The sequence below is a fragment of the Dromiciops gliroides genome, chromosome 5, assembly GCF_019393635.1.
Source record: "Dromiciops gliroides isolate mDroGli1 chromosome 5, mDroGli1.pri, whole genome shotgun sequence".
NCBI lineage: Eukaryota > Metazoa > Chordata > Mammalia > Microbiotheria > Microbiotheriidae > Dromiciops > Dromiciops gliroides.
Window position 1 is genome coordinate 288,096,079 of NC_057865.1, and position 27,435 is coordinate 288,123,513.

Below are 27,435 nucleotides of genomic sequence, written 5' to 3' on the forward strand. Positions count from 1 at the left end.
CTTTGGGTTCTGACTTTGTTAGATGGCCGGCTTCTCCACTCCGGAACAGGTAGAACATGTTGTGGTTTGTGTGTGTGTGTGTGTGTGTGTGTGTGTGTGTGTGTGTGTGTGTGTGTGTGTGTGTGTGTGTGTTTGCTTGAGCCAGAGAAGGGTGGGTGTAGGAGGAGACATCTGGGGGAAAAGTGAGAAGGGAAGGCTGAGGGAAAATCAGGATAGGCATTTTCTGTTTCTTGGGAGTTAGGGAAGGCTGGGGCACCACCTAGGGCAAGGCAGGTTTGAAGAAATTATGAAAGTGTCCTTTTTTTAAATACTAGGCTGCGCTTCCGTCACCCTAGACCTTTCTGAGAACCTGATCATTCAGGCTCAGTTTGCGGCTTTGGATTCTCAAGAGCCTTTCCCCATAAGGGATGACAGTGGGGTTAGCATGGGGTGTAGGGTATAGTCAAAAGAGCAATGAGCAAGGAGCCTGAAGACCTGGCCTCTCATCCTCATTCTGCCACTAATTTGCTGTGTGATCTTGGTTGAATCACAACACATTTCTGTGCTTCAGTTTCCTCACCTGTAAAATGAAGGAATTGAATTAGTTCATTTCCCAGGTCTGATATTCTACAATTGTGTGTGTATGCGTGTGTGTGTGTGTGTGTGTGTGTGTGCATTCTCAGGTTTTATTTAAACTGTTTGTCTTCCCTAGAAATTCAATGCTTGTTGTGTTATATTGAATTGTGGTAAAGGCTAGATGGGGAGATAGGACAGGGTAAGAGGTGTGGAATTAAGAAAACAACCCTGTTCAAGATCCAGAGGTCACTTTGGCTCAAAAATTTCCTTGGGGAAAGGAAAGGAGGAGGAGCTGGAACATTTAGGGTTGTATTGTGTCTCTGTGTGTTTATAAAATATAAAATGATCAATGGATCAGAAATCTAAACTGAGAAGTTGAGAGGTCATGTGGAACAGATCCCTCATCTTTGAGAGGATGCAATTGAGGCTCAAAAAAGGTTTCCTTACTTTCCTGAGCACTGTCTGCTCTCTCCAACAATGAGTGTTTCCTATCCTTAGTATCTGTGCTAACTTGATAGGCAAAATTGGTGGTGCCTCAGAGTGGTTTTTAACTTGTATTTCTCTGATTATGAATGATTTAAAAAAATCTTCTGGCCATTATTGATGGTTTGCATTTTTTCTTTGGAAAATTATTTGTTCATATCACTTGACCATTTGTTTACTGGGGAATAGCTCATTATCACCTTATTTAATCTGTATAGACTTTTGGATGTCAAACTTTGAACAGAAATATTTAATGTGAAGTCTTTTTCTCCCGTAATCCACACCTTATCCTCTGACTTGAGCTGCATTGATTTTATTTATGCAATAGCTTTTTTATTTTACACAATTAAGATTGTCTATTTTATCTTTTATAACCTTTTCTAACATTTGTCAGGTTACACATTCCCTCCCCACCCCCCTCCTCATCCTCTTCATTGTTCTCTAATTTTTTTGATAGTATGACTTTTTATATTTAGAACATTCATACCAATCATACAGTGTAAGAAAAATATCTAAATCTTCTTCTCACCAGACTGCCTTACAGTTTCTTTAGCAATTCTGGATAATTAAAGATTCTCTTCTCTGGTACTTGTTCTCTTGGATTTGCCAAACTCTAGTCTAATGTGAATATTTGTTTCTGGGTCTTTAAAAAAAAAAACTTTGGAAAATTAGTTTAGTATAGTTTAAGACCTAACAGGGCCATCCCTAACACTTATTTTCATTAAATTCCTTTATATTCTTGACCCATTATTCCTCTAAATGAATGCTATTACTGTGTTTAAGCCTATAGTCTCCTTTCTGTAATTTTATTGTGTAATGTTATTGTGTAGCATACTTTGGGTTGTATTATTATTTTTCCTATATTGGTATAGCCTAGCTATAAACATTAATTATCTTTTCAATTACTTAGGAGTTCATTTTTATGTAAAAACATGAAAATAATAGATTTTCAGTGATCTTAATATTAGATTTGCATTTACCCCAACAGGTAAATTCCCAGACATTTGGGATTTGTTTTCCTATCTTTTCCTCCTGAAATTTGTTATTAATATACAGGAGAGCCAATGATTTGGAGTTTTTTTTGCATCTTTGTTTTGTATCCTGTTAATTAACTAGGATTGTCTTCCCTCCCTCTCCTTCCCTCCTTCTCTCTCCCTCTTTCTGTGTTTCTGTCTCTGTCTTTCTCTGTCTGTTTCTCTCCAAAGAGATTAATAATAGTTCCAAGGATTGCTTCATTACAAATAATACTACCTCTTGGTTTTAGATAAATATTTCTGACCATAGTAAAGATAGATATCCCTATTGCTATTTATTTTTAGTATTTTTAACTTAAAGGAAGCCTTCATTTTGTTGAATGTCTTTCAATCCAGCTAGATACCAATACAATCCGCCTTTCCTTTAAATACTTAGATCCTTTGACATTTGGTGTGCCAAGATATGTTTCGATGCTCTGACACAAAGGTCATCCTTTCAGACTTTTCCACGGGTAGACATCCACCTGTTGCACTTCTCAGACTACAGCACATGCCATTTTCTACTATCAGCTTCATGCCAATTGAGACAACCGTCCCTGTAATCAAAACTCAAAACAAAAGTCAATTGTAGTCTCAATGGTTTTGACCTCAAATAGCAAAATTCCACTAACTACAACTAGGAAATTGAACGCTATGAATTCTCGTATTTCCCCAAGAGTTACATTTCATTCATTCTCTACTTATAAATTCAAACTATCTTCATTGTGGATTTTTTGACACAAAGTAAATACTTGAGAGTTGACTCATATTAAGGTGTTGAAATGACATCTTTAAACCACCCCTTGCATCTTCAAACTTTTTATAAGTGATAGCCCAAAATTTTCAAATGAAAACTCATTTTTATCATAGTAAACATTATCATTATCTGTTTTAAAATAAAATATACTCCAGTAAATATTTAACAGTTTTCAAATATCTATTTTATCACATTCTTTTAAAAAGCTTAATTCTTAATCTAATAGCATCCAGTTTTTTAAACTTTTTTTTCCCCAATAGCATTTCTGACACAATGATTCCCCCAATTTTCCAATATAAGAGAATATAGAAGTATAATCATATACCCAATGCCACATATTTAAAACATGCATTTCCAAATTCTCTTACATAGAAAATAATTGGGGCAGCTAGGTGGTGCAGTGGATAGAGCATCAGCCCTGGATCCAGGAGTACTTGAGTTCAAATCCGACCTCAGACACTTAACAATTACTAGCTGTGTGACCCTGGGCAAGTCACTTAATCCCAATTGCCTCATTCCCCCCCCCAAAAAAAAAGAAAAAAAAAGAAAAAAATTGAGGCAGCTAGGTGGTGCACTGGATAAAGCACTGGCCCTGGATTCAGGAGGACCTGAGTTCAAATATACCTCAGACACTTGACACTTACTAACTGTGTGACCCTGGGCAAGTCACTTAACCCTCATTGCCCCACAAAAAAAAAAATCAATCTTATCACCTTTGGCATTTTATACTAATTGCATCTAAAACCCAGTATCAAGTTGTCAAGTATGGAATCATTTCTTGCTCAGTTGTTTCAGCTGTGTCTTCATGACCATATTTAGGGTTTTCTTGGCAAAGACACTAGTTTGCCATTTCCTTCTCCAGTTCATTTCACAAATGAGGAAACTGAGGCAAACAAGGTTAAGTGACTTGCCTAGGATCACGTAATTAGTAAGTGTCTGAGGCCATTTTTGAATTCAGGAAGATGAATTTTCCTAACTCCAGGCCTGGTGCTCTGTCCACTGCACCACCTAGCAGTTTTATGGAACAATTACATCCAACTAAAGTAATGATAATAATATTCAATATTTTTATAGTGCTTACCCAATGCCAGTCACAGTGTTAAATACTTTACAATCATCATATTATTTTGATCCTCATAACAACCCTGGGAAGTGGAGTCCACTCTCCCAGCTGATCCCCATAAAGAGGAGAGGTTGGTTCTTGTTGTAGAGCTTAGATCTCCATCTGGCTTGGGGGAGGAGAGTGGGGTGTCTTAACCACAGCAAGAAGTTTTTCTCTTCCCCTCTGGTCTCTGCAGCTGTGAGCCAGGGTAGACTCAGGCAGAGCCTTGCCTACAACTAACTTCTCCCTCTTTAGGTCTAACAGTCACAGCTGCTGGCTTCTACCCTGGGGAAATGAGGCAGAATCCAAGGAAATGGAGCCCATCTTGTGAGTCCCCAGAAGAGAAGAGGACAAGCTGAGAGCAAGGACTTGACCCAGGCCTCCCGATGGAGCCCTAGGGAGGGCACTGTCCCCCTGCATCATCCTGCCCTAGCTGGGCCCTGAAGATGGAGGGGGCCTGCTGGGTGATCTTCAGCATCCTTCTGGATATATCCTGGGCTTCCACAGAGGGTGACACCAAAGGTCAGGATTGTCTCCTCCTTTCCCTTCCTCTTCCTCAGGGAAATATACTTCCCTCTTTTCCCGTCTCTTGTACCTTCCTTCCCACTCTTCCTCTCCTTCCCCTCCCCCCACAAACTCTGGATTTGGAGTCTGGGGTCTTCTTTGGAGCACCTCCCATTTTCTCTGTTCTCAGGCACCTCCCAGCTCTGATATTGCCTGTTCTAAGCTCCTTCCCAATCCTGACATCCCCTGTTCTAAGGCCCTTCTTAGCTTAGACATTCTCTGTTCTAAGTACCGTCCCAGCCTTGACATCCCCTGTTCTTATGGTAATATGACATGACCTACATCCTTGGCAATCTTTCCTCCTTTACCTCTCTACTTTGTGTTCCATACTTCCCAGCACTGATCTCCAGTGTGTGTGTGTGTGTGTGTGTGTGTGTGTGTGTGTGTGTGTGTGTGTGTGTGCATGTGTGCATATGTGTTGCTCTGTCTACCCTGCCTTCTATCATGCCCCTGCCAGAGCCTGGGCATAGTTCCCAGACTGGACCATAGTAAGGTAAGTGGTCTGATTGTCAGGCACATCCCAGGGGAATCTTCCCATGGCTTGACCCATAATCCTTTCATCTCAAGGAGCCTGAAGAATATGTTCAATGCCTATATTTCATAGTCCCTGGAGCTTTCCCAGGCTTCCCTGGAAAAGGTGAAGGGGGATGGGCAGAGATGATGGTTCCTTAACCATTTGGCTTCCCGATCAAGGTGCAGGTTCCTGAGCCTCCAGGAGAAAGGTGGACAGAACTAGGGCATGGTTTGTTAAAGCCAGAGCACAGAAGAGTAAGCAGCCTCCATAGAGGAGTTTATTAACCTAGAAATCAGGAGCCTCTACAAAATTCTGGATGAGTCCTGGCAGTGAATTCCTGGGGAGCAGGGACTGATTTGGGGAGTATCCCCAAAGCTTAGCAGAGTGCTTGGCACATAGTAGGCACTTAATAAAAGCTTGTTGACTGACTGACTGACTGACTGCTCTTGTAACCAACCAATAAGCATTTATTAAATACCTGCTACTTGCCAGGCACTGGGTTAGACACTGGGGAAGAAATATGAAACAATCCTGGTCCTCAGGGGGCTTGCAGTCTATCAGAAGAGGTGAAATATACACGAATGAGTGTAGACAAAACTGACAAGCATGGAGGGCAGTCCCTGGTTGTGGTGGTGACAAGAAGGGCTTGTTCTGTACCTGGGGGTGGTGGCTGAAAAGTAATGGGGGTCTGCTTTCCCTCTGATTCTCAGAGAACCTTCCCCTTCAGAGCCTGAGTTGCCATAATGACTTCACAACTAGGATTATCTGCCAGTGGGAAGAAGTGGCCGATGCCCAACCCTACCTCAACCTGACTCTTTACCGCCAACAGTATAAGTGAGTATCTGAGCCCCTGGGGTCCAGAGAGAAAAGGAAACAAGGAACCTCTCTTCTAGAGCCAGATCCAGATCTAGACTCTGTGGTCCTGGGCACAGCCTCAGCTTCTCTTAGTTGGGAGAGAGCTCAGAAGTCACGAGATATTGAACTGGAATCCCATGGGGTATTCATGTCCTGTTTTCACCAGGGGACATAAGGCAAAGCAAGTCTCCTGTGCCCTGGGGGAGAACACGTCCTTGCCCACATGCCAGTTCCAATCCTGCATAAGGACGTGCGTCATTCACCAGGACATATTTGTTGGGAGTCAGATTGACCTCTTTAGCTTCCAACCAGATCGACCTCTGAAGGTTCATCTCCACATCAACCTGACCCAGAATGGTGAGTGACGCAAAGAGGGAGGAGGGAGTGAAAGGAGGAGAGAGGGAGGGAAAAGAGGAGGGAGGGAGGGAAAGGAGGAAGGCTGCTCCTCTCTGGGCTCCTTCTCCTGGGTGGATATGATTGGCATGGGCAGGCACTGAGGGCAGCCAGATGTGGGGCTCATGATGGGGAATGGGGGAGTTTTCTAATGGCATCTGGTTGGAAGAGGAGAGATGAGGCCCACTTAATTTTAAAGTTCATGGCCTACAGTGAGAGAGGGGCACTGTGAAAGAGTGGATAGAGTAAAAGACATGGAGGTCAGGAAGACATGGGTTCAAATCCACTCTCAGACACTTACTAGCTGTATGACCCTGAGCAAGTCACTTCACCCTGCCTGCCTGCCTCAGTTTCCACATCTGGAAAATGAACTGGAGAAGGAAATGGCCAACCCCTCCAGTATCTCTGCCAAGACAATCCCAAATGAGGTCACAAAAGAGTCAGACACAACTGAACAACTCATTTCGTTGGTGAAAAGAGTTGCCAGGTAAGCAAACTCTTCACCAATTCAGCTTAGTAATCATCCTGCAACTTCTCTTCTGAGAGTTGCCAAGGGCACCAAGATGTTAAGTGACTTATCCAGGGTCACACAAAAAGTATGTGACAAAGGCAGTGCCTGAACTCTTTACTCCCCAGCCGACTCTGTATCCATGAGTGCAGGCTGAGTAAGAGATGATTATTGAATTGAAATCATGGCTTGTCATTAATTGAGAGCACCCTCCCCTACTCCCACCCCAGACTTTGATTTGATTGATGGTGGCCCCCAGGGAACAGAGAGAAGGCAACTTCTCTCACACTAGGCCTGAGGCTGAATTGAAAACTTAGGAGGAAGAACTTTGTGTCTCTTCTCTTCATACCACTCAGGTCATTTTTTAAAGAATTTAAATAGTTTTTATTTTTATCTCATCTTCATTTTTGAAGCTATTCTTCCCTTCCCCTCCCCCCAAGAAGCCATCCCCTGTCATAAGGAATCTTTAAAACAAGAAGAAAAAGAAAAAAATTCAGCAAATTAACCACCAAATCCACTGAGTCTGGTAGCATATGCTACAGTCCATCCCCCATAGTCCTTCCTGTCTGCAGAGAAGAGGGGGAGGTAGAGTTTTTCACGTCTTCTCTAGGGCCAAGCTTGGTCATTGCTCACAGAATGTGGAGTTTCATGTTTATTAATTTGTTTTTGAAATTTTCCTTTCCCTATTGGTTTTGTTGCCCTCATTTTGGGCAGTTTTCCTGGTTCTATTTATTTTGAGGTTTTTGTTTTGTTTTTTGTTTTGTTTTTGTTTTTTAGTGAAGCAATTTTGGTTAAGTGACTTGTCCAGGGTCACACAGCTAGTAAGTGTTAAGTGTCTGAGGCCAGATTTGAACTCAGGTACTCCTGATTTCAGGGCCACTGCTCTATCTACTGCGCCACCTAGCTGCCCCTGGTTCTGTTTATTTCAACACGTTGTTACTGTTTCTAAGAGTTCTCAGTTTGTGACATACTCATAATCTCTTTTTTTAATCATAAAAGTATTTTATTATTTTTCAGTGACATGTAAAGATTGTTTTCAATATTTGTTTTCATAAGATTTTGAGTTTCATATTTTCCTCCCCCCCTATTTCTCTTCTCTCCCCCCTCTCCAAAACAGAAAGCAATCTGATATAGGTTATACATGTACAATCACATTAAATATGTTTCTGCATTAGTCATGTTGTGAAAGAAGAATCAGAACAAAAGGGAAAAAATCGCAAAAAAAGGAAAAAACCAAAACCAAAAACAAAAGTAGAAACATTATGGTTCAAACCACATTCAGAATTCACAGTTCTTTTTTCTGGATGTGAACATTTTCCATCATGAGTTCTTTGGAATTGTCTTGGATCACTGTATTGCTGAGAAGAGCTAAGTCTATCACAGTTGATCATCACACAATATTGCTGTTACTATGTACAATGTTCTCCTCATTCTGCTCACTTCACTCATCATCAGTCCACTTAAATCTTTCCAGGTTTTTCTGAAATCTGCCTGCCATTCATTTCTTACAGCACAATAGTATTCCATTATATTCATATATCACAACTTGTTTAGCCATTCCCCAACTGATGGGCATCCCCTCCATTTTCAATTCTTTCGCACCACAAAGAGAGCTGCTATAAATGTTTTTGTTCATGTGGGTCCCTTTCCCTCTTCTATGATCTCTTTGTGATACAGACCTAGTAGTGTCATTACTGGGTCAAAGAGTATGCACAGCCCCATTGGGCATAGTTCCAAATTGCTCCCCAGAATGGTTGGATCAGTTCATAATGCTATCAACAATGCATTAGTGTCCCAATTTTCCCACAGCTTCTCCAACATTTATTATTTTCCTTTTTTGTCATATTAGTTAATCTGAAAGTGTCAGGTGATACTTAATAGTTGTTTTCATTTGCATTTCTCTAATCAATAGTGATTTAGAGCATTTTTTCATATGGCAATAGATAGCTTTGATTTGTTCATCTGAAAATTGCCTGTTCATATCCTTTGACCATTTCTCAATTGGGGAATGACTTGCATTCTTATAAATTTGATTTAGTTCCCGATATATTTTAGAAAAGAGGCCTTTATCAGAAACACTGGATGATATAATCTATATCAGATTGCCTGCTGTCTAGGAGAGTGGAGCGGGGAGGGGTGGGAGGGAGAAAAATTTGAAATTGGAAATCTTAGATAAACAAATGTTGAAAACTATCTTTACATGCAACTGGAAAAAAAATACTTTTATCAAAAAAAAAAGAAAGAAAGAAAAGAATGAAACACTAGCTGTAAAAATTGTTTCCCAGTTTTCTGCCTCCCTTCTAACTTTAGATTCATTGCTTCTGTTTGTACGAAAACTTTTTAACTTAATGTAATCAAAATCATCCATTTTGCATTTCATAATATTCTCTATCTCTTATTTGGTCACAAAGTGTTCTCCTCTCCATAGATCTGAGATACTCATCACTTCTTGTAGTGATAAGCCCTTGCCTTCCATGAACGTGACTTGTGTAACCATTCCCAGACACTGGGCATCATCTGCATTGTTTCCAGTTCTCTGTTCACAAAAAGGGTGGCTTTGGGTACGTTCTTGGGTCTTCAAAGCAAGTCATGCAAATAACTACATTCTCCCACTCCCCTCTTCCAGTTCAGCCTCCCACTCCAGAGAATCTGAAGGTTATGAAAAATGGATCCAAAGGCTTCCTGCTTTCCTGGGAGATGCCCCAAAGTTGGAACCAGAATCTCCAGTCATCCCTGAGGGACCTGAAGTTCAAGGTGGCCTACAAGAGGCCATGGGAGTCATGGGAGGTATGGCATGGGGGCTGGTGAGGCCAGCTCAGCCCCAAACCCCTAGAAGCCTCTCCCTTCCCTCTCTCACCTCCTCCTCCTCCAGCAGTGCAGCCCTGACATCTCTTTTCATTCCACCAAAAGGAGGCTTCTACAGTGGACTCCTCCATGTCCCATGTTCCCCTGGGGCATGATGACCTCATTCCTGACAACCACTATATGGCCCGAGTACAGGCAATGATCCCTGGAGGACATTCCAGCCTGTGGAGTTCTGAGGTTTCCTGGAAATCTCAGGAAGGTAACACTGGGGGCACAGATCCATCTCAGGTCTTGGAAGGAGGGAGGAAGGGGCTCTTTTCACTGTCCTAAGGCCCATTTCCCTGGGCTTGACTTTTGAGAAGCAGCCTGGTGCACTGGGTTCAAATCCTGGCACTGCCACTGTGTGGTATTGGACAAGTCCCTTGTCCTGCCTGGGCCTCAGTTATTCGTTGAATGATGAGGGAGAATAGATTAGATGACTTTCTTAAGGTCTCTTCTAACTTCTAACTTTATGATCTTCTACTCTAACCCTATTGGCCTGGGAAGAAAGAAAGAAAGAAAGAAAAAAAGAAAGGGAGGAAGGGAAGGAGGGAGAGTGGAATTGAATGAATGAATGAACAAATGAATAAAAAATTCTTGATTGCTTTCTATGTTCAAAGCCCTCTGGAGGATACAGATGGAAAATCAAGACAGTCCCTGCCTCAAGGAGCTCACATTCTAAAGGGGGAGATGATACATGAAGGAGAATGGATGAAAAGGCTGGGGTGCTCAGGGTTAGCAATAGATCAGATGGTCCTAACCAGGAATCTAGAAGATATAATGGCAGGGCAGTTGGTGTGGCCCAAAAGACTTGCAGATTCTCTGGCAGGGTCAATGATAAGGTACTAAGACTCTCCATCTTGGTGCAGGGTGGAGCAGGTGCCTCCATGCTCATCCTAGTCTTCCTCCTGCCTGGCCAGAGGGCAGTTTGAGTTGGGGGAGGTTCAAGGTGACAAAGAGGGAGAAGAGCCTCCATGCCACCCTCTGAGAAAGTACACCCCCATCTTGTTGTGTTGGGAAGAAGCTCTTTGGGACCTCAGCCCTACCAAGATGGATGTAATGGGAAGGGTACTTAAAGACAGGGGTGCTTAGCCCAGAGAAGAGATGACTTAGGGGAGGCTCAGACTCATCCCAGGATCTCAGAGCAGAAGAGGACTTCAAAAGTCACCCAGTGTGTCACATTCTGGAAGCAAAGGCCTCCCCCTCCTTATGTAACCTTCTTATTGAGTGGTCATGCTCAGCTACACGCCTGTGGAAGAGGGTTTATGCTGATCCTTAGATGCTCCAGATGGGAGTGTTTGGCCCAGTGGGGGGAAATTTTAGCGAGGATTACAGACCAGCACAAGGAAGAACTTTCTCTTGATTAACACAGCCCAAGAGTTCTAGGTCTGGAGCTAGAAGACTCCAGATGGCAGAACAAGTACTAACCCCTTACAGTGATCTGGGGATTTCTTTTCTTCCAAGATTCTTTAAACATATTCCTCGGTTAATTCCTCACCAGGTCCCTGAGAACAATGTAGGGCTGACATTTGTATTTCATAAAAGAGGAAACTGAGGCCCAGGGGGATGAAGTCCCTTTTTACAGATGCAGACAGCTGCTGAGCAAGCAGGGCCTGGCACCATGGTGAGCCAGCAGCAGGACAGGGCACCAGGCTGCTTTCTGCCATCTTTACACCAAGTCTTTTCAGACCTAATTCTTCAGGCTGCAGGGTGATGCTCAGAATGTGGGCAAATCCCTCCTGTCTCCAGCAGAGGCAGTCAGGCCAGGAGCTGAACACCATTTGCTGTGTTCAGAAATGGGTCCTTGCCCCAGCCTTGGGAAGGGTCCTGTCTCACTTCAGAGAAGTTTAATGAGCTGCCTTCCCAGGGGATGCAGCTCAACCCAAGAACCTTCGGTGCCTCTTTGATGGACACACAAACCTCAAGTGCACCTGGGAAGTGAGGACCGAGATTGCCAGCTCTGTCTCCTTTGGCCTCTTCTACAACGCTAGCCCAGATGCAAAGTGAGTGACCCCTTCCTATGCTTGGGGCAATCATCTCCTACCCTCCCTTGTTTTGTTTGTTACAGCTGGGGACTATGAGCTACCTGCAGCTGGACACAGCAGCCTAAAAGTCATGAGCAATCCTTTAAAAACATTGTTGGCTTAAAAATAAAAAGCCTACTGTCATTTCCCCTCATCCCAAAGAACCCTTTTGTCATAAGAAAGAAAGCGCACCCATGCTCACCTGAGCATGTGGAAGCATCAGCTACATTCCCCATACATAGCTTCCCTGTCCCATCCTGAGAAGGGGAGTTTGCCTCATCCTAAGTATTTCTTCCTGCGAACTTCCTTACTTTCTTTTTATTTCCAGCCTTCTGTACAAGATTCTTCATTTTTCTGTGTTGCTTAGAATTCTCTCTCTCTGTCTCTGTCTGTCTCTGTCTCACTCTCTCTCTCTCTCTCTCTCACACACACACACATTTGCAAGGAGGAGACATTAAGCAAATAAACAGGTGGGGACAGGGTAGATGGTGTCTGACAGGGTAAGGCTCAGTAGCTGAAGTGAAGAACTTGGGAGGGGAGACCAAGAAAAGGCCCCTTCAGGAGCTGATACTTGGCCTTAGTCTTGAAGGAGGCCAGGGAGGCCAGGAGGCCCAGGGGAGGAGGGAACATATCCCGGGCCTGGCCAGGGCGTTCACTGGAGTTCTGTTCCCCACAGGAAGGAGTGCAGCCCCGTGCACAAAGAGAGGATACTGGGCAGCCCCTATGTACAGTACAGGTGTCAGATTCACATCCAGGACGCCATCAACCCAAGCCAGTACACAGTCACTGTGGCAAAGCAAGAAGGAGGAGAAACCTTTCCAAGTCAGGAGCACAGTGAGTAGCCCAGAGCCCCAGGGACAGATCACTGGCTGAGTTAAGCTATAACATGGAGATGAAACACCCTCTCAGTGTCTACCCTTGTGTGGGATGTGGCAGGCCCATGGCCTGCCCTTCAGCACCTCTCATCCTTGTTTTGGGGAAACAAGATGAACACATGGGTGGCTTAATTAGCACCAGACAGAAGAAAAAATAATAATAAATAGCAGATATACCAATAGCATCTTAAGGTTTGCAAAGCACTTCCTCTATATTGTTTCAGTGGATCCTCACCACATCCCTGTGGGGCAGGGGTTATTATTATCCTCATTTTATAGAAAAGGAAACAGAGGTAAGTGACTTGCCCAGGGTCACAAGATAGTTAGTTAGGAGTGGTTTTCCACCCAGGGCTCCTGACTCCCCTGCTGAACACTCTACTGTGTCCCCTAGTTTCATATGGGACAGGTCCTCTATAGGACCTTAGAGGAGATAGAGGGACTACAGTGGGCTGAGGGTAAAGGAGGTGTGAGAAATGAATGGAGAGCAGAGAGAAAGGGGCATTGCAGAGAGGAGGAATCAAAGGCCTGCAGATGGCTCCTTCTGTCTAAAGGATGGGGTGTAACCTCCCAGCCCTGACGTCCATACTCCAGTCCTGCTTTTCTATCCAGTCTTAGCTCCTACACTCTGCATCACTCAGCCTCAAGGCTTGGAAATGGCTTTGGAGAATGAAGGAGCTTGAAATCCTTTCTCTGTTAATTATTAGCTTTGTAACCTGGGCAAATCACTTGACCTGTCTGGACCTTAGTTTCTGCAATTGATAAAGTGAAGGGTTTGGATGAGATGGCTTGGGAAGTCCCATCCAGCTCAGACATCCACCTCACCGTCCATGAGTTATTAGTGTCTTGGGCTGCTGTACCAGTCCTAAGGCTGTAGGCTCTGCCTGGGGTCTGGGGTCCTTCTAGTCTTGGAGGAGAAGAGGGTGAATCAAACTCCAAAGTCCCTGTCTCCCCTCCCAGTGGCTGGTTGAGCCATTTACCAGGACTGGGGCCACTGGCAATGATGCCCCTTTGGGATGCAGATGCCGCTCTCTCTTCCTTGGGTCATACTCTAATCTTCGACTTTGTGAAAATGGTGACACCCCTCAAACTTCTAGCCTCAGTTTACTCACATTTCCAATGGACAAGCAGCCCCAAAGCTTTTGCTTTCTTCATTGACATGAGTCATGATCAACACTAGCCAATTGGGGGGAATGTACAGAGATATTAGGGAGAGTAGCTTCCCTTTGGGGATGCCCTGGTAATTACCCAGCACAGCCTGATTGTTTCCTTACATTCCAGTCAAGCCACACCCACCACTTATTAAGGTCAAGACCGGACAAAACACCTACCACCTCAAATGGGAAAAACACAAGATCGATTACGACATAGAGCAGACCTACCAAGTTCAGTACAGGAAGTCATCACAATCCTGGGAGGTAAGCAGCTCTCTCTGTGAGGGATGGGACCTGTGGAAGGGGAGAGATGGGCCTACATGTGTGTGCTCAGTCGTGTCTGACTCTTCCTGGCCCCATTTGGGGTTTCTTGGCAAAGATGCCAGAGTGGTGTGCTATTGCCTTCTCCTGCTCATTGGACAGATGAGGAAAGTGACCAAAACAGGGTTGAGTGACTTACCCAGGGTCACACAGCCAGTAAGCGTCTGAGGCTGCATTTGAACTCATGGAGATGAGTCTTGGCTAGATGTAGGGAGAGGCCAGGTCCATGTATACAGGAGGAAGAATGGTGTGACCATTATTTGAATGTAATGAGAGCCGAAGAGGGAGCATGGCCTTTAGAGACAAAAGATATGAGTTTGAATCTGGCCTCTACTACTCATTAGCTCTTACCCTGAGCCCATTACTCCCTTTCTCTGGACTTCAGTTTTCCACATCAATAAAAATAAAGTGGGGGCAGCTAGGAGGCGCAGTGGATAAAGCACTGGCCCTGGAGTCAGGAGGACCTGAGTTCAATCTGGCCCCAGACACTTGACACTTCTAGCTGTGTGACCCTGGGCAAGAGTCACTTACCCTCATTGCCCTGCAAAAAAATAAAATAAAGCGGTTGGAGCAGAAGATTTCTTAGGGTGTGACTGACTAGAAATGCCATCCTACATCTATCTGTAGGTCCTACATCTCAGCCTTTGTTGTCTTCCTTGATCTCTCTCTGCCTTGCTCTCTAGGCAGCCCACAATGAAACCGTGGAAATTCTTGAGCACATGGACATCCCTGAGACTTCTCTGGAGCCTGACACAGGATATGTTGCTAGAGTGAGGACAAAGGTGACATCCCGAGCCTACAGAGGGTCATGGAGTGAGTGGAGTAAGGAGTGCACCTGGAGGACAGAGAGAGGTAGGTGGGCTAGAAGGTGGGGCTCAGTCTGAGCTCCATAGCCCCCAGGAGCCAGAGGAGCCTGGGCCAGGTGAGAGTCCTGAAGATCCAAGAGGGCTTCCCATATACACAGAAGACAAACCTCCACAACTACCCCAGCATTTGATCCTGGGCTGTGCTTTGGGGCTATAGACCCATAATAATCAAAGCTCTTCACATTTTGATACAGACCCCTCCCCTCTAAGCAACCCTGTGCAGGAACGATTTTCATCATTTTACAGGTGAAGAAACTGAGGGTCAGAGAGGAAAGCTGACTTGCCCTGGCAACTATATAAGCAAATCTCATCTCTTCTTGTTCCAGTTTTTAATTCTGTTTATTTGAAAAATAAATAAACAATTGAAAGCTTGTTAGCTTTTAAGACAAAAAAACAAAACTTCTTGAATTAAGGCTGCAGGGCAGTACAGTTAGAAAGACTCTAGACTAGGGGTCAGGAGGCCTGGAATCAAGTTCCTAGCTCTGCTACTTCCCATTAGAATGGGAGCTTTCTGAGGGCAGGAACCTTGCTTTGTCTTTCTTTGCATCCCTATTGCTTAGCACACAAGCAGGCATTTAATAAATGCATATTGGCTGACTAGGTGGGTCACTTTGGGTGTCAGCTATTTTCCTGAGGACTCAGTTTCTCCCTCATTAAAATAAGGGGATTAGCCTCAATAGCTTGCCAATTCATTGACCTCCTTTGGTTCTGGGATTTCAACTAAGCCTATCATGAATGTGTATTGAACTGCCTCACCCTGCCTAGGATTGACCTGCCTTCTGTGCCTTCTTTCTCCCTCCCTGAAGTCCTTCCTCCATGGCTCCTGCCACTGGGGCTGGTCATCACTACTGTCCTGATGCTGCTGGGGGCCTGGTGCTGTTGTACCTTTGGGGCCAGGTAAGGCATTTTTCTCCATGGTGGTGGGTGGGGATCCACTCCAGCATTCCCCAGCCCCTGGAGAGGTTCCTGTGGGAGGCAGGGTGGCTGAGAAGAACTAACACTAACTTTACCTGTTAGACCTTAGGCAAGTCTGTTTTTTCATCTGTGTAATGAGGGCAGTGGATTAGCTGGCATCTCAGGTGCCTTCTAGCTCCAGACCTAGAACCCTGTGGTGCTTTGGTATCTATGTAGTATATCTCTGATGTTGATGTGTGGCTGCTGTAGCCAAGAGTCAAGCTCAAGTCAGACCTCCCAGCCCCAACAAGGGGCCTCTAGCCTATGTTGGGGAGAATGAGATTACTTAGGAACATGGTGACTTAGGTCTGTGGTCATAGCCTATAGAGAATGTCAGATCTGGGAGGATCAGCTGGTCCTCCCCACCCCCACATTGGAATATAGAAGTCTACAAAAGAGCAATGAGGTCATGCAGACAGAAATGGGCAATTATGGCCATGAACCTTGGTCTTCTGACTAAAATGAATCTATCCAGAACATCTTCCAGGCATCATGCTTTGAACCACTTTGTGAGCTACATGAGAAAAGCAATCACCAAACCAAACCAAACAAAGCAAAATGAAAAAAAAAGAAAGAAAAGAAAAACAATCACCCTCCCTCCTTCCCAATGAACTCATTGTATGAACCTTGACCAAGTAACTTCCCATCTTGGCTCTCAGTTTCCTTACCTTTGGAATGAGGATGATGGACTAGATGTTTCTGCTCACTCTGAGCCCAGATGATGCATTTCCTAAAGTCCTTTTCAACATGGACATTCAATGTTCTAAGGTCCTTCCTAGCTCTGACATTCCATTCTTTAAGGTTCCTTCTGCCTCTGACATTCAACATTCTTCTGTGTTCTAAAGACCCTCCCACATCTGACACTGGCTGCTGTCTGTTCTAAGAGCCCTACTGGTTCTGACATTCCTTATTCTAAGATCCTTAAAAGCTCTGAGATTCTGGGATGGCTATCACCCAAAATATCTCAACCATGATTCTTTTTATACCTTTGGACTACCATTGCTTGGGGCAGTTTGGAGGCTATTCTCTCCTTCTCCAGTAACAGAAATAAAACTCAGTACCCCAGGACAGGACCCAACCTCATGGGTTCAACAGTTCCCAGGCTAAGCTTTCCCTGTACCTGTTGAGTGGGGAGGGAGGTGGGCCTGAAGATGCAAGCAGGCCCTCTTCTACCCACTGGGAGCCGACCCTCAATCCTATGCTTTCTTGACAGACTGAAGACAAATTGGGAAAACAAGATTCCCAACCCAAGTAAGAGTGACCTGTTCCAGGTAAGAGACCAAGAAGTGCTGTGGGAGTGGAGAGAGGGGCCAGGCCCAGGTAGCTCCCCCTGGCCCACTTAGCTCTCCTGCTCCCCTTTAGAAGACCTGGCTAGGAAGAGGTCCAAGATTTTACTGTTCTTAATGTAATAAAGAGAGGTCTTTAATTCAAGAAAGCCTGAGTTCAAATCTTCCCCCAGATACTTGCCTGTCATGTACTCCTGGGCAATCTCTCTGAGCCTCAGTTTCCTCATTTGTAAAATGAAGATAATAATAGAGCCTCCTCACAAGGTTGTCATAAGGTTTCTTATAACAGATGGAAGGTACTTTGTAAGCCTTGTGGTTGTTCACTTGTTTCTGACTCTTCATAAGCCTATTTGGGTTTTCTTTTTTTAATTAAAAAGTTTTTTTTATCATTAAAGTATTTTATTATTTTCCAGTTACATGCAAAGATAGTATCACATTAAACATATTTCTGCTTTAATCATAGTGTGAAAGAAGAATCAGAACATGAGGGAAAAACCTCAAGAAAAAATAAGCAGCCCAAAGTAGAAACAGTATGGTTCAATCTGCATTCAGATTCCACAGGTTTTTTTTTTTTCTGGATGTAGAGAACATTTTCTATCATGAGTTCTTTGGAATGATCTTGGATCATTGCACTGCTGATAAGGGATAAGTCTTACAGTTGATCATTGGCAAATGTTGCTGTTACTGTGTACAATGTTCTCCTCATTCTGCTTACTTCACTCATCATCAGTTCATGCAAGTTCTTCCAGGGTCCTCTGAAATCTGCCTGCTCATCATTTCTTACAGCACAATAGGATTACATTACATTCATATTTCACAACGTGTTCAGCCATTCCCTGATTGATGGACATTCCCTCCATTTCCAATTCTTTGTCACCACAAAGAGAGCTGCTATAAATATTTTTGTACATATGAGTCCTTTTCCTTGTTCTATGATCTCTTTGGGATATAGACCTAGTAGTGGCATTACTGGGTCAAAGGCTATACACAGCCCCCATTGGGCATAGTTCCAAATTGCTCCCCAGAATGGTTAGATCAGTTTATACTCTACAAACAATGCATTAATGTTCCAATTTTTCCACAGCTTCTCCCACATTTATTATTTCCTTTTTTTGGGTCATATTAGACAATCTGAAGGTGTGAGGTGATAGCTCAGAGTTTGTTTTCATTTGCATTTCCTGATCAATAGTGATATAGAGCATTTTTTTCATATGGCAATAGATAGTTTTGATTCCTTCATCTGAAAACTGCCTGTTCATATCCTTGACCATTTCTTAATTGGGAAATGACTTGCATTCGTATAATTTGATTTAGTTCCCTATATATTTTAGAAATGAGGCCTCTATCAGAAATACTGGCTATAAAAATTGTTTCCCACCTTTCTGCTTCTCTTCTAATTTTGGCTGCATTGCTTCTGTTTGTACAAAAACTATGTAATTCAAAATCATCCATTTTGCATTTCATAATATTCTCTATCTCTTGTTTGGTCATAAGTTCTCTTCTCCATAGATCTGAGAGCTAAACTATTCCTTCCTCTCCTAATTTAACTATGGTATCACCCTTTATGTCTAAATCATGTACATTTGGGGTTTCTTGACAGAGATAGATACTGGAGTGGTTTGGCATTTCCTTCTCCTATCTCATTTTACAGATGAGGAGACTGAGGCAAACAGGTTGAAGTGACTTGCCCAGGGTCACACAGTTAGTCAGTGTCTGGAGGCTGGATTTGAACTCAGGTTTCTCCCTGACTCCAGGCCCAGTGCTCTATCCACTGCCACCTAGTTGCTCTTCTACAAACCTTAAAGAAGCTTACTCTGCATTGCTTTGTGCCAGGTGGAGGGATAGATTAATACCATATCTAGAGAAAAATCAGGTCTTCTCCATCCATTGTGGAGAGCAGCCTAGTGGGTAGAGAAGACGACACACAGACAATTAATGAAAATAAAACAGCATTAGCTGAAATTTATTAGAAAAAGAACTATAGAAGTCTAAATGAAGACTGAAACATTTATTTCCACTTTTGTTGTTGCTTTTTTTCCTTATTGTTTTGTGTTTATTCTTTCTTGTGTTTTTTCCTTTTGTTTCTGATTAATGTGGAAATATGCTTAACATGATTGTAATGTATACCTATATCCAAAGGCTTTCTGGCCTTGTTAGGGGAGAGGGAAGGGACAATGGGAGAAAAATTTGGTAGTCAAAAATTCTTTACATATAACCTTAGAAAGCATAAAAACAAAAATAATATTTAAAAAAAGAAATGTATTATATAATAAGAGGGGGCGTGGGCTATGCAGCCTCTGGGGCTCCTAGTGACCTATTCTAGGACCATAGTGACCTGGCTGGAATCCCAGTTCTTCCTGTGACCTTATGTGTAAGACACATCACCTTGTTGGGTCTCTTGACAGCAAACTCTTATTGTGCCCGGAGATAAGAAGCTCCTGACCCTGGGAGGATTTCAGAATGTTTTCTTTCCTTCCAAAGGATAAGAAGCACAAGATTTGGAATTCCTGGGAAACACTCTACTTTTAGGCAAGAGAGCCCTTGGGAGAAGGAGGAAAGACAAGGCTCTGTCTCCAGTTTGGATTGGTGAGTTTGCTTCACACTTGAGTGACCTCCTAGGGAATAAAGAGGGATAGATAAGGATGATATTCATTCTCCAGTGAGGATGGAGTCTGGAACATGGAAGATAGCTGCAGGAGGGGTTAGGACCAAGATGTCTTGAGGGTGGGGAAGGACACAATTGCAGCACATGAAAAAAAGTAGAGAAAAATGAATCATGATAGAAGATGACCCTGGGGTCTTAGTAGACTACAAGCTCAGGTAGCACAATCCCTGCCTATTATAAAATGGCAAACCTAAACAGGAGCTACAAAAGGGTGAAAATACTCTAGATTTGGGTCAGAGGACTGGGATCAGATTGTAGTTGTGCTATCTATTACCTGTGTAGCCTTGAAGAAATTACTTCTCTGGGTCTATTTCCTCCTATATAAAATGAAAGCATTAGACCTCAATGACCAAGTTCAATTTGGTTCTTATGCCCCTACTGTATGTAGTTTGGGTCACTATGCTTCAGAAGGATATGTGAGAAATGTGGTGGGTCTAGAGAGCAAAGATAAAAAAGACCCACAGGATGGGGGCTCATCAGTTTCTCTGGCACACCACTGGCCTTGTTACTTAATTTTTCTTAAATTCACTCATACATCATGGCAGGTAAGGTAGTGGGAATTTAAAGAGTATTGAACTTGCCATTGGAGGATCTGGTTCTGCCATTTCTCACTGTCGGTGAGACAGTGTCACTTAGCCAAGTCACTTTCCTCTCTGAGCCCCACTTTCCTCTAAAATGGTAAAGTTAGACTGGATGACCTCTAAGGTCCCCTCTGACTCCAGACCTAAGCTCCTATGATCACCTGATCTTCCATAATGTTAATGCTTTCTCTCTGAGATTATCTACCATTTAGCCTGTCTTTAGCTTGCTTGTATATAATCAATCAATCAGTGAACATTTAAGTGCCTAGTACGTGTCAGGAACTCTGCTAAGCACTGAGGTTACAAAAAGAGGCAAAAGACAGTGCCTGCCCTCAAGAAGCTCACAATCTAATGGCAGAGCTTACAAGATAATGTTGGCATGTTGTCTCTTCCATCAGACTGTGAGCTCCTTGAGAGTGGGGATTGTTTTTGCCTTTCTTTGTATCCTCAGTGCTCAGCAAAGTATCCAGCACACAGTAGGTACTTCATAAATGCTTGTTGACTTGACTATGATGTTTGTCCATTCAGGCTATGAGCAGGGAGCACCTGGTTAGTATAGGATCAGGTCACAGAAAGTGCTTGATAAGGCTTTGTAGACTTAAGGAACCAAGAAGCAAGGAATCTAAGATGTCAAGTCATAGTATACCAGAGTTGGAAAGGGGCTTCTAGTCCAGCTCTTCCACTGTACATGTGGGGGAAGCTGAGCCCCCAAGAGGTAAGAGACTTGCCCACAATGAGTTAGTGACTGAGCAAGGACTAGAATCTAGGTCTCCCAATTCCCAGTTTAAAGCTGGAGCTGGATTTGTTTAACCTGGATAGAAAGGGTGACATCATCACCTCTTCAAAGGCTCCATTGAGGTACTCAGTAAGAAGCCATTTCCTTTGCCTGGAGAAGACAGAGCTAGAGCCCTTCTGTGCTGAAGACTGAGGTATTCCCTTGCCTGATTATAATTTGATGCATGCTAGCAAACATTTAGTGCCTGCTATGGGCAAAGGGGAGACAGGGTGGTTATCAGTGGAAGGAAGGCTGGCTTTGAGATCATTAGTATCCTGTCTCTCTCACAAGTCACAACGGGGCCCCATCTTTGGAGGAGTCATACTCTTCCTTGGTAATTGAGGGGCTGAACTAGATGGCCCTTGTGTCCCTTTTAGCCTCTAGGAAGTCTATAGAACTCAAGTTTTCTCATCTGTAAATGAGAGGGGCACCCACCCAAGGCAACAGCCTGTGCAAATGCATGGAGGCAAAAGATGAGAAAAGGGTGTGAGGGCATGGGTTAGGTCTCCAGTTTGTTTATGTAGAGAGCTCTGAGGGGCATCAAGTGAGACTAGGGCTATGATGGTCAGTTGGAAGGAGACTGGGAGGGCCTTCAGTGCCAGACTGAGGTTTTGGCATCTATTACCATAATGACACTAGGGAGCCTTTGCAGGGTTGTTGAGTGAGGAAGGGGACTTGGGCAGACATCTAGGCCTTCAGGCTATTCCTTTGAGAGCTGTTTGAAGGAGGGATTGTCAAGCCCAGAGACTGATGGTGAAAGCAGCTGCAGAGCTGAAAATAGGAAGCAGCTCTCTTCTTGATTCCTGAGTCACCAGACCACAGAGGGGGGCAGAGAGTTCCACCCACAGCCCCTCCCTCCCACTCCAGCTACCCCCTCATGTGGTTGTTGGCCACCCACAAGAAACAGTTTGTCTGCCTCTGTACCTGGTGCCCAATAGCTGTCCCAGGCACACCAATGAGGGCAAAGTGCCAGGAGGCATATTTCAGCTCAGTGCAGGGGAAGCCTTCCCCAAGTCAGAGAAGAGGCTGCTGTAGGGGGCACAGAGCTCCCTCTCACTGAGGACCCTCAAGCAGAGACTTAAATGACATTTCAGAGATGCTATAGAGGGTCTCAGTAGTGAGTGGATCTCACTGGATGGGGGCAGGGGGGGGACCTGGCTTCAACAGACTCACTCTGTCCCCTCCTGGGTGACCTTGACCTCCCTGTGACTCAGTTTCCTCATCTATCAAATAAAGGCTAGAGACAGTTAGGTGGAACAGATGGTAGAGTCCCAGGAATCAGGAAGTCCTGAGTTCAAATCTAGTCTTAGACACTTACTAGCTATGTGACCTCAAGAAGATCACTCAGCTCTGCCTGCCTCACTTTCCTCAACTATAAAATCAGGAATACCCACAGTGGCAATGCCAGGATCTCACCTCCATGTTCTTCCTTCAGGCTTGATTTTGAAGATAACAGAACTCTGTGTCCCCTCTCACTGCTGTGGATCCCCAAGATACATGTTCTCTGTCCTCTGTCCCGGACCCATACCCAAGCATCCATCACTTTACCTATGAGGACCTGAGCTGTCTAGCTTTCAGAATGAGCCTGAGCCCAACAACCAATGAAGGACCTAGCTTCTGGCCTTGGCTTTCAATGGCCCTACCTAGGACCTGCCCAAGAGCCACTCCCTGACCAATATTTCTGACCAGATGAGATCACTGCCAGGCTAAAGGGAACAAGAAGCAGCCCCATAAGTCCCTGGAGTATTTATGTCTGCCGCAGGGGTGGGCAGAGTGGTTTGTTCCTATGGCCACTTTGGCTGAACCAGGAGGGGATAAAAGGAAGAAAAGGAAACATTGTCTTGTCATCCTTCATCCAGTGAAGAAGTTGAGGCCCGGCACAGCTCAGGGATCAAGCTACTCCTCCATCTGGGGAACCAAGGCAGGAGAAGAGCCTCCATCAACCAAATGCCAGCTCCCAAAGGCCCCCAGAAATCAGGCTACATTGCGCCTGAGGGACCTGGTGCTTGGCTCTAGAACCTGAAAGTCGCCCTCCTCTCACCATGCCTCCTACCTTGCTCAGCCCCTGAGTCCAGTCTTGGCCTTACCCCAGAAGAGACCAAAGGGCCTCTTTCAGCCTCTAGCCCTGCAATGCTGGCATTGGAGGGGTTATGTTGAGGTCCCTCCAAACATGGCCATGCTGAGGCCCCGCCAGAGAACCCTGGCCCCTTAGCTCCAATTGTCATGAATGCTCAGAAGGATGAAACCATAACAGTGGTCCATCCTGATGGGACTCCTTGTTCTGCAGCAGATAGGAGACTATTGCTTCTTCCCTTCCAGAGCCAGTTGTCACTCCTGGCCATTTCCCTGAGAAAATGGGTAAGCCCCAAAGACATTCAGGGTAAGGAGCCCCAAGCCAGTCCCTGCCCCAGGTGCCAGCAATCCAGCTCTTCAAGGCCATGAAGCATCAGGATTACCTTGCTCTGCCCCCATGGGACAGCTGTAGGAGAGGGCAGTGTGCTAATAAAACACCCTCATACAGGGCATCTGCCAGTCTCCAGAAGGGCAGGTACCTTCTCGCTGGGTGCCCACCTCGCTGGGTTTTTTTTGCTTTCTATAACTAGTAGAATGGATGCCCTTTGAGTGCATGGATATTTCTGTTTCTGTCTAAGATGTTTGAGTGCAAATTCTGTCCATTTATAACCTCAGGCAGGTTATTTCCCTCTCTGGGCCTCAGTTGTTTCTTGGTCTCAGAGGATGGGCAATGAAACATGTTTGCCTCCTCTATAGATGTAGAATGTGACGTAGACTTACAAATGAAGAAGGTATTTTCTGGAAGTAGAGTTTTCAAAGTCCATACCACTTTTCTATTCTGATAGGTGAACTATCAGAGGACCTTCCTAAAAGCTTGGATTCAATTCTCTAATTGATGTTTTATGTTGAAATAGTGAAAAGAGATATTTTTACAGGTGTTGAAGTAAGAAAAAGCAATGTATTTGGAGTCATAATATCTGGGTTCAAATTCTGACTCTGCCACTTATTACCTGTGTGACCTTGGACAAGTCAATCAATTTGGAACCTCAATTTCTTCATCTATGTAATGAAACATGCTGTACAGTTCTAAAAATGTAGGATTCTATCTATCTGTCTATCTAGATCCATCTATCTGTCTGTCTGTCCTATTGGTCTTTCGGTCTGTTGGTCTGGACTGTCTATCTATCTATCTATCGATCTATCTATCTATCTATCTATCTATCTATCTATCTAACCTACCTATCCATCCATCCATCCATCCATCTATCATCTATCTATCTATCTATCTATCTATCTATCTATCTATCTATCTATCTATCTATCATCTCTATCATCTATCTGCCTACCTACCTACCTTCCTCTCTATATCTCTATCCCTATCTGTCTTATCTCTTTATCTCTATCTCACTATCTCTCTACAAACTTTAGCTATATCTGTATCTACCATTATCTCTATCTTCCTGTCACTGTATTTCTATTTATCTATATATCATCTACTTCCACCTCTATCTTATTGTCTATATCTTCCTATCTTGATATTCCTCTATCTTTCTATCCCTATTTTATCTCTTTATCTCTCTCACTGTCTATTGATTTATCTCTTTCTACCTACCTCTATCTCTATCTCACCATCTCTCTTTATGTGTCTATCTACCTCTCTATTTGTATATTTCTCTATCTCCCTCTCCCTCTCTCTCACTGTCCTCTCATCTACCTATCCATCTATCTATCTCTATCTCTATCTCAGGTAATCAACTAAATTTTTATGAAATGAAATTGAATACATCTCAATTCAGTCTAGTTCAATCAATTAGCATTCATTAAACACCTAGCATGTGCCAGGTGCTATGTTATATGCTGGAGATGCTAATACAAACATGGAACAGCCCCTGTCCTCATGGGGCTTAAATTCTATTGGAGAGACAAGAGATACTAAATTTATGTATAGTGGAAGTTGAAAGTCACCCCAGCAGGGTTTGTTCAAGTTCCCCTGGAAATTTATCTGGGAGGGGCCCTCTAGGGACAATTAAACTTCTGATGCATATATACAAAATACCTATGAACTAAGTTTGTGTGAGGAGGGGATAAGGAATTCCAGGGTAAAGATCCTTTTAAATTTAGTTTTTTTTTACTGACAAGAACTTGTGTTTTTTCCTTCTTACCTTCATCTACCCTAATTGAAAAACAACAAAAAAAGGCATTAAAAAAATCTTTGCAATAAATGATGCAGAACCATGCAGAAGCAAATTCCTGTATTGATCATGCCAGAGATGTATGATTCCTTCCGCATCTATGATTTCTCATCTCTCTGTCAGGAGGTGAACAACTTCTGCATCATCAGTCTGGACAAAATAAAACTTAGACCTCCTGTTTTCCAGAGCTATGTCCCAGCAAGCAAACTATCCCTGAGCTTGGCAGGACAACAATCCTTTGCAGTCCCTTCTGGATGATCTCTGGGCTAGTCATATAATTCACCAGGTGTTCTCTGATCAAAGACAAGCACTGGAAAAACTCAGAAAGTCCTGCAATGAATCAAACTTGTCACATGTTTGTTGACCCCCATTGTCAGGGCTACAGCTCACTGGGCAGCTGCTTGCATAAGTATTGAGATCTCCCCACACCACCTTGGTTCCCCCCACTAGGGGTGGAGCTCCAGCACATGTGTCTATCACTCCTCCTTCCTTATAAGCCTTTTCCCTCACAATGAAAATAAAACTTCTGTTTAATTCCTGACTCACTTGCCTCTAGCCTGCTCTGTTCAGCTCAGGCCTTTCACAGGTTAGAGGCCAGTTCTGTCCTGTTGACAGGTCCTCTGTGTGTTTTTTGAAATTAATTTGCTATAGCTATTGCTATCAGTTTTGAGTAAGCATATATTAATTTATTCATATTATACCAGTAAAGTAACTTCTCATAGTCTTAGTGGCTTTGTGGTAGAGAAAGCAGATAGAGAGCTTCAGCATTCCACTAGTACTTTAGTAACTTTTCTTGAATAATTCTCAAACTGTTTGCTGGGACAAATTCCTAGCTTCACCAACATTAGTTTAGCATGTCAGACCAATTTTATCTACCTAGGACAAATGTAGTATGGGTTCATACCCAAGTCCCTTTCCTTCCCTTTCCAGAGGGCCTCATACAACCCTTTCTTCTAGGGGCTCCCACCATACCGGTCTGGACTTACATAGTTCATTTGAGTCAAGTTACTAGCAAAGAGATGGCTCATGTTACTTCTTGGTGTGTGTGTTTCCCTGATACGTCAAACCATCTCACATATAGTATGACCTGTGGGCCTTTTTCCAGGTTTTGAATGATGATGTCTCCATCGTCCTCCCCTACCATTTTGAGGGCTTCAACATCCCTTTTCTACCTCTTCTCATCAAAGTTCCATCTGTCTTTCCATGTCTCTATCTAGTGATATATGTGTGTGTGTGTATATGTGTATTTATGTATATATATGTATGTATGTATGTATATGTATATATATGTATATATATACACACACACAGTCAGTGGAGGCAAATTTCTGGATGAGTGCATCCCAATTGCTAAGTTCAAGTATTTTCCTCATTCCTTCTTACAGTCAGCCAATAAACATTTCTTAAGTACCTAGTGCTGGAGGGACTTGGGACCTGGATAGGGTGGGGCTAGCTCACCCAAATAACTGGAGGCTCATCACCAATCTTGTAAAATAAAAAGGATTCATTAGGAGAAAGGAATATATGGCTGGGGACAGATCACTATGGAAAACTGTCCCACTGGAGTAGAGAAAGACCTGGTTTTTTGTATATTTACAAAAACAAAGGGGAGAAAATGAAAAAAGCAAGAGGAAATGCAAAAACTGGGAAGGGAAAGATAACAAGAGGGGATCTTTGAATAATGTGGTATCAGTAGGATATACCCCACCCATCCACATCCTGCATATCATGGTTTGAAGGACGTTAGTATTGCTTATCAGCAATACCAGGATAATACTTGGCAACACCCATTCCTGAGGTGGGAGACAGCTGCCCCTCCCCCAGGAAAGTTCAAGGATTCCTTGGGGGGTTGAGGTCTTTAGGTTTCTTGGGGTGCCACTATATTCCAACAACATATCCCCCTCTCTTAGTTCTATGGGGGAAAGGGTGATGGTCCATCTTCTGTAGCTTTTTCAAGGCTGAAAAATGACACTAGAGATTGTCCCTGTCAATTAAGAAGAGAGTGATCTAAAGATCTTCTGAGCATAGGTCCAAAGGTTGTAAGGGTATCTGTGTGGCTTCAGTGAAAAGCTTTAATCCTAGAAGTGAGTAAAGAAGTGACAATATTACCAATTCAAAGGTCTGCACAGTAAGATGCATGCAAT

At 43.7% G+C, this 27,435-nt stretch overlaps 1 pseudogene; it reads left to right on the forward strand.

Annotated features, from left to right (window-relative positions):
- LOC122729731 lies at window positions 1-24,236 on the forward strand (annotated as a pseudogene).
- The last annotated feature ends 3,199 nt before the right edge of the window (window positions 24,237-27,435 follow it).